An 8168-nucleotide genomic window follows, 5' to 3' on the forward strand; every position below is an offset into this window, starting at 1 on the left:
TCTAAAATGGACCTTTATTGTTCTGCAGAACAATGGTAGCAGTTTAATTGCCTTTTTATGTTATAATTCTGAAAGTATTATTTTTCCTCTAATTTTTCCAAACATAGCCATAATCTCTACAATCCAGCTTTTGATGTAAGCTAAATTTGTGATTCTTCTGTCTAACACGGCCATTACACGCTTGGAGATACAGTGATTGCTTTTTTCATTTTTCAAGTGTTAGTAATTTCTGTGCTATAAATAAACTGGATGTTCTCTGGTTCATAAACAACTTCCATCTGGGGCCCAAAATTAAAATTGTTTTGGCTTGATATGTATTTATGTATTTGCCAGGATCTGAAATTTATTAAAAAGGGAGGTTTTGTCGACTGTTAACTTGTTCCTAGCCACAGGTTTTGAATTTTCACATAATTTCAAAAGGTCCTATTTATTCATATTTCCTTAGTGCCAATATAGCTTTATAGAAACCGTTTGTTTTTTTTATTTCTTCCCTACACAGCAGAAAGCAGGCCATAAGTATGTATTATTCGTGTGAAGAAAATCTCCTCACATAAAATACACTAGATGAAAAGACTCCCAAAGGCAAAAGCTGTATTAAGGAGATTACTGCCCACTTGTGGAGTTAAAAAAAAAAGTTTGTTTTTTCTGTTTGTCAGAAATCTCTGGGTTAGAGGAACATTTCAGAGCTAGAATGGCCAATGGGAAAAAGAATGGGCCCCCAAATGATGTTATTGAAAGTAATGCTTTGTTATGAAAGCCCTCCAAGTTGTATCTAAAATCCTCTTTAATCATCTTGAATAGACTCTTCAGCATGAAAATTACACAGGCAGCCCCATGTGATTGCACCATTCGGAGAGTAATTCAATTCAGTGAGAAAACGTCTCCTGCGGTGTTTTACACTTAACATTTTTTCATCCTGATTTTTAAATTTTATTGCTCTTCATGAAAAATGGCAACATATTGAGAAATCAGAGGGGAAAAAATGTATTTTGAATGTGAGGAGGACAGATTTGAAACCCAAGTGGGCAAAACCGGGATTTTATCACCCAACAAAAATACAAAGCAATGAGATTTTTCTTCTTTCAAGAGATAGAATCAACTCACTGGCTGCTAACGGCCAATCGGCACTGTCATCGGACAGAGCCGTTCACGTGCTGTGGCAGTTTTTGAGACCATGGTGGCTGCTGACAATGTTCACGTTCAAGAATATCTACAGTGGAAAATGACCATTTCCAATAGCGAGCTCTGAGAAAAAGCAAAAGCCCCCCAGCCCCCCACCCCAGGGTCAGTCTGTGCGTCTCTCTCTACACCTGTGCTTCTGCTGCCCGGCGTGGAGGTCCTACTCAGGAAGTGGACAGTGATGCACGTAGGAGCTGGATGAACCCGCATCACGTGGAGGTCCTGGTGACCTTTCCTCTTCCCACACATTCTTTCTCTCGGAGAGTCGAGTTCTATGGAGAACACACCTCTCTTTTATCCCCTTCCGTTTCCTGCCTGTGACACTTCTCCCCAGTGGCACGAAATGCTTTATGCCGCCTTGGCTTTGTAGCCACGACCTCTCGCTCGGTGACCTTGCCCGGCCTCTCCGGCTCTGGAGCTTCCTCCTCTTGTCTTAAAGGGACCTGCTGCGATGACCCAGCGGGCTAGAACCTTCAGGAGCCCCTCAAGGCCCCTGCCATGCTGTGCCTTGAAGTCTGTCTGTCTGCACAGCTCGTGCGTTAAAAATCCAAAAAGCACAAGTGACCATCTGTACGTGTTTTCCAGGGCGGAGGGGAAGAAGAGAGAGAGAAAGGAGGGACATGTATTCTCGGCAGGTGAGTCTCTGGGCATGGCGGGGTGGAAGGGTCATTTTTACTAAAGCATGCCATGATGTGTATTGTCTTAAAACAGAATGTAACTCTTAAAAAAGGAAAGAGATATCCTGGCATCAGGTATCATTTCTTTTTTTGAGAAATAATCTAACAAAAAGGAAAAGCATTGTTTTTCATGGAAGTGCCTTAGGGTTGAGATGTGTGTGTGTGTGTGTGTGTAGGAGGGCAGGCGGACTGCAGGGCCCTCAAGGAAAAGAAGCTATTTAAGGCGTCCTACGTCCTAGGTGTTACTCTAGGAGAAGGTAAAATTATAATGAATAGGAAACAGTCCTGGCCATTCAGTTGATTGGTATTAGTAAAAATATTTAGAAACTGTCCTAAGCATCATGAACTCGGTGGGTGATAAGTAAAAAAGGTGGTGGACTACCTTAGTTACCTCCATCAAAGAGAAAATACGATTCTAAAATCCCTGGAACCCCAAGCTTGAGAAAGGTTCATCAGAGAAGTTACTACTATTGGCCCCAGCATTTGCTCACATTCCTTTCTGTAGATTAAAAACAAAACAAAACAAAAAAAACCTGGGGATATTTCTGTGTTCTGAAACTTGAAGAAGACCTGCCCGGTAGACAAACAGGAGCTTCAGATTCGTTCCACCCCGCTTAGATGAGGTGGAACAGACAACAGCAACTTGACCTTGGCCTATTTCATTCCCATGTTTTACCAAGTGTCAGAATGCGGTTGATTTCCCGCAGCCTTCGGCAGCAGTAAAGCACTTCCAACTACTCAGCGGGGAGCCTTTGGCCAGCTGCAAAACCTGAGCTTGGAAAAGGGCACAGAACCCCACGCTGAACCGGAGAGACTGGGGAAAGAACTGGGGCCACACAGCCGGCCTTGGCAGCCCTGGAAATTCGTGGTTTTTTTTCAAGTCCCTCTTTCACTCCTTTTATCAGCACGTCCACAGACATGCTTGATGCACTGTTGTGGACCAGGCATTGTAGTTGACACTACAAAAATAAAAAATAAAAAATCTCAGGGGACTGAGGGATGAAGCGGAGAATTAAAAAAAATCTGGTAGCATTGGAAAGGTCTGATGAATAAGCTGAGTCTTGCAGAGTGCTTGGGGAAGAAAGCCTGGATCCCTGCGATGATGCTTTCGTAGGAGTGAGGGGAACCGGTGGCCTGTTCCCATTGGCTAGAGATTCTGGGGCAGCCGGACGCCTTTGGAATTGGGCCGGAGGAGGGAGGGAATCGACACCAAAATTAGGGCAAAAGCTCTGAAACGGAAAGAGTGGAAACGCTAACTCACTCAGCGACCGTCTTTTTGAGTGACAGCCCTTTCTGGCGGCAGAGAATTCAGGAAATGAGGCGGACTTGGCCCGCAAAGTCCCGCCCTCGCAGATGCCCTGGTCTGTGCCGTCCCCTCCCCCCCACCCCTGCTGCAGCGAGGTCCCTACCAGCTCCTATGGGAGCCCAGCGCCAACCCACTAGCTCAGCTGCAAACAGAAACGTTCTTCTTTGATTCCAGGTGCCTTCCAACCCCCACGGCCTATCCCCACAGAGAGCACCTGACTGGGGCTGTGCCCACACGCTGCCCATCAGTCCGGGGCAGGCCCAATGGGCAAGCAGGCCCCTGGGTACCGCTCAGGTACCGTGTGCCACACGCCGGGGAAGGAGACCTGCTGAAGCTGTAGCTCTCCACCGCAATTCCAATGACTGAACAGTGAGTCTGGACCCAGTGAAAAGGCAAATGATCCCAACGGGACGAACATCAAGTTCACAACATCTGGGTATACAGCTGACTTCTACTCATACTTGGTACAGAAGCCACAGCTAAACACGGGCAGCCACGGGGGAGCGTCCAGGCTGCATTACTGAGTGAGCACAGCGGCACACAGCGCAGCGTGGGAACAGTGTTCCGGGGACACTGGGCATACCCAGGGTGGGGCAAAGTGGGTTCAAGTTGTCAGCATGCAAAAGTTTACTTTTGTGTTATTATTGATTGATGGTTGTCTTGTTCTCCGCACAAACAACCATAAACCTCCTTTCTCCCACCTTGTCACTGAGGTCTGTAAACCACGTGATGCCGGAAGGACTCGTCAAATTGTTGATCTTCTGGCAACAGGAGCAACAGTATTTTTCCTTCGTGATTTTCTGTGTTCTCAAGCAGTGTTTGCTGTTGTGTTAAGGGTTTTATGTCACAATGTTACACGCATAACTAATTCAATGGAATTAAACAATCCAAGATTGGACCATGTACAAGAGACACGTGTACATGTGCATTTAGGCAATGGTTACAGAAAGTAGTCCCTTTACGCTTGTAGACACATAATTTCATTGGAAATTACATTTTTTACCAATGAAAAATAAAATGGATCTCTGGAAACAACATATTTGCCTTTATTGAGGACAGTGTCTCCAAAGTCTACTTTAGGCAAAACAAAGGTATACCCTGTTCGGCGCGGCGCCTCTTGCTGATAGGCGCTGTGATGAAGCCAGAACTGTGAATACACGCCGTCCTCTGATTTCCCACTCCCGAGTGTGCCGTCGGCATGTTCCGCGGCCCCCCTCCCCGGCTCTCCCTATTTCAGAGCAGCAGATGGATGTGGGGGCAGAGTGTGCTCGGAAACGTTCACTCCTCCCACTCACGGTTTGCGCCCACGATCCCCTTCTCCCGCACAGCTTCCCCTCAACGGGTCGCTGAGCCAAGGCCCGGGTGTGGTTAACCCGCTGCGGGCAGGTGTGGTGGGTGGTCACTTTCATTCCCAGGGAGATCAGGAGATTGAAACCCAGTCAGATTCCAAATGCTAATTTAGGTCCATTTGGAACCTTGTTGTATTTTCTGCTATTAAGAACCCAGTGAAATAGCCCTGGCTGGTGTAGCTCAGTGGATTGAGCACAGGCTGCAAGCCAAGGCATCACAGGTTCGATTCCCAGTCACAGCACATGCCTGGGTTGCAGGTCACAGCCCCCAGCAACCGCACATTGATGTTTCTCTCCCTCTCTCTCTCTTTCTCCCTCCCTTCCCTCTCTAAAAATAAATAAATAAAATCTTTAAAAAAAAAGAACCCAGTGAAATAAATTGTTGCTCCCTAGCATGTCAGTCTGCCTAGAAAAGGCAGCATTAACAGCATCCTTGCCCAGGTCCGAATACGGAGGGGTGTGCTGTCGGCAGAGACGCCCATGCCACACCACAGATTTTTTCCAGCCCGATCTTGCTCTGCGGCTCCTTCAGATATTGTGAAGATGCTATTCTGCTCACACGGTAGTTTCTTTTGTACTTTTAATGCAAAATCATAAATTAAAGAGTCCAAACATACTATTTTATTTAATTCATTTGCGATAAATGCCCTGTTCTGTGAAACGAGGTCTGAAAGGAACCTGATGTGCATAAACTGTCCCCAGAGAAGTATAGAATTGTAAACTCAGTGTTCATTCTCAGCTCTGGCTGATGCAAAATACTTCAAGCGTCCTTGCCTTCAAAGTGAACAATAACAGCAACACACGTGGCAATGATTTCAAGAGTGGAGCCATTATTATGTTTCTACTGTAAACGCTGCCTGAGTAACTGCTGGTGCTTTCTATGGGGGAGCCAAGGGTGGTCTAGAGAACAAAATAAGTTTTCTTAAAAAACTCATTCTAACTTTCTTCCCTAGTCCAAGAACTGCTTTTGGGGAGTTACTGCAATGTATTTCATCTGCTCTCCAAAAAAGTTAGCATGTCACACAGGGTGGGGCAAAAGGAGGCCTACAGTTGTGGGTTCACAAAACACTGGTTATTCTCGTATCATTATTTATTAACTATTGTCTTATTTTCTGTACAAACCATTGTCAATCTACGTTTGCCCCACGCTGCATACTGGCTACTTTGAATAGAAGAAAGGATTGTGAAATGATATAAATTACTGGAAATAAAACTGTGTTAGAACACTGAAACCCTAATTCACTGCAGCACACCTGTCGGAGCGCTCAGTACAGGCAACAGGAACCAGAGCTCTGGCCGAATTCAGCAGGAAAGGAATTGGTATAAAGGTTGTTTGAAAATCTCACAGCATCACCTGATAAGCTGAAACACAGGCTTGAGAAAGAAGAATGAGAGATTTTCACAGCCAGATTCCCAGGCAAAAAATCATTTCAACGGAAATAGCTTTTGCTGTGTAATAAGTCACTCCAAACTGCAGTGGCAACCGTGTGCTCAGCTGACACTTCCGTGGTCTGACAGTTGGACGGGGCCCCCTCCCGGGCTGGCTGCAGTGCCAACGAGCTGGGCAGCTCCGCCTCTGGGGGTTGGCTGACCCGCAGGGCTGGGATTCTCATCCACCAGCTGGCTCGCCCAGGCCCTTCTGCAGGGCTGCTCCGTGAGAAATGCACTGCTGTTTCCATTTCACAAAAAATAGATACAATTTTGCACCTACCTTGACTCTCCTTGTGGTATACCAGGTCCCAGAGTGCAACCTACGATATAATATGCTGAATGTAAACAACTGGCTTTAGTTCATTAGGATGGAGTTACCCTCCTCTGGTGGAGATACACTGCTCCATTTCATGATTGTAAATGTAATCAATATTAACCATAAAAAACATTAAGCAATTTATGTGCAGTAAGTCTGGTGTCCATTTCTCTTTTCATTTATTTCATATTTTTAAAGCACTTTGGTCTTTAAAATAGTTAGCACACACATATACATTTTCACTTAAACTTAATGAACAATCTCCAAAACCAAATAATCCTAATTTCATAAAGTTCCTTCTATTCTAAGTAAAATAAATTTTACTCAGTAAACAGAGTGCTTCCACATGAGTTGAATAAGCTATGGTTTGTGTCTTCCAACTATATGTTGGAAGAAACTGAGAAACAAATAGCGTCTAATTAACGAATTATTTTTAAGGAAGACAAAATTATTCCCATATAAATTTTAGAAACAGAATGTCAAGCTCCTCAAAGAAATGTTTTGGAATTTTTATGGAGCTACTTTGGAATTAGAGAGAGGACTGACAATTCTTCTATTGTTGAGCGTCCCCCGCCCCCATGGACATGGTGTAACTTCCGTTATTGAGGGCTCCCGTTTCTCCCGTTGGAGGGTTTTATCTTTCACCTTAGAGGTCTTGTAAAACTTTAGATTAATTTCTGTAGGAACTTATTGCCTCTTTATTCCATTAAAAGCTCATAACAGCTACAACAGTTTCTTCTGGTTAAATCTTTGTATGGTGTGCTGCTTTCTTTCCCCACACTTCAAAATTTTTTAAATCTTCTGTAAATAAGATGTAATTTTTAACCTGATGTGTTAGTTCCTATATTTTAACTAAATAACTTGGTCAATTTGAAGCCAAAGTCATAAAGATGTAATATATACATAATGCATTCTATATTATGCTTAATACCTTCCATTTCCCTGTGTGCCTTTTTTTGCTCCACCTGAAATTTTTTCCTTCATTTGACGTATTTTTCTTCCCTTTGTTTCTTCCTTTGATACAATTAAAGAACCTTAGACTATTGCAGGTCTATTTGACGCTTTTTGACTTACATGGTGTGTCTATCATTTTTTTTAAATCCTTATACTTTCATTAGGGCCAAGCCTGCAGCTATTTAAATGTATCCATACAATTTTTCACTTACGTAACTTTTAGACAGTTTTTCTTCAAGTCTGCCAACGCAGTTTCCCTGAAACAGCTGAGGTTTGAATCTGTGTCCAGGAAGAGAGAGTGTTCCGCCCCAGCCGGCATGAGCCGGATACGCCCAGTAGGTGGAGTTCGTTTGGACAGTTCTGGTGCGTGGCTTCTGCTGGTTCTGTGTTCCGAAAACTTACCTCATTACATGCCTTACCATTTTAAATTATTGGCCAGCCAACTTTATCTTTAAAAATACCCTTAGAGAGAGTCTGTCACTTAGCGTACCATTGTCTTCTTCAGAAAGGATTTTACTTCCTGCTTCCTGGGGATGAAGGTCTGAGGGTCCCCGGAGCTGCTGGGTGAGCCCCGAATCCAGGCTCCTTCCTCCATCCCCAATTCAGCCCTCCGTGGTGCTGGCCCCCCCCCAGGGGGTGACGCTGGGTTACGGCCGGGAAGTTACCGGATTCAGGCTCAGTCCCCCCTCTCCACAAGTCAGCCCCAAAGCTGTCTGTTGGGGAGCTCCACCCAGGCCCCCGTGACCCCCCCACTGGGGTATGATTGGTTTCCGCTGCGGGAGCAAATGGCCTGGGGTCCACAGCTCCAGTCACTTCTTTGCAGGGCTCACTGTTGCCGGTCTGAGATTGGCTCTTCCCCACCAGATCGCTGGGTGCTTGATGCTGCTCAGAGGGTATCTTCTGCATTGAGCGGCCTTCAATGCTGTGCAGAGGATGCTTATGTCCAGCACTTTTCA

The sequence above is a fragment of the Phyllostomus discolor genome, chromosome 14 (assembly GCF_004126475.2).
Source record: "Phyllostomus discolor isolate MPI-MPIP mPhyDis1 chromosome 14, mPhyDis1.pri.v3, whole genome shotgun sequence".
NCBI classification, from domain to species: Eukaryota; Metazoa; Chordata; class Mammalia; order Chiroptera; family Phyllostomidae; genus Phyllostomus; species Phyllostomus discolor.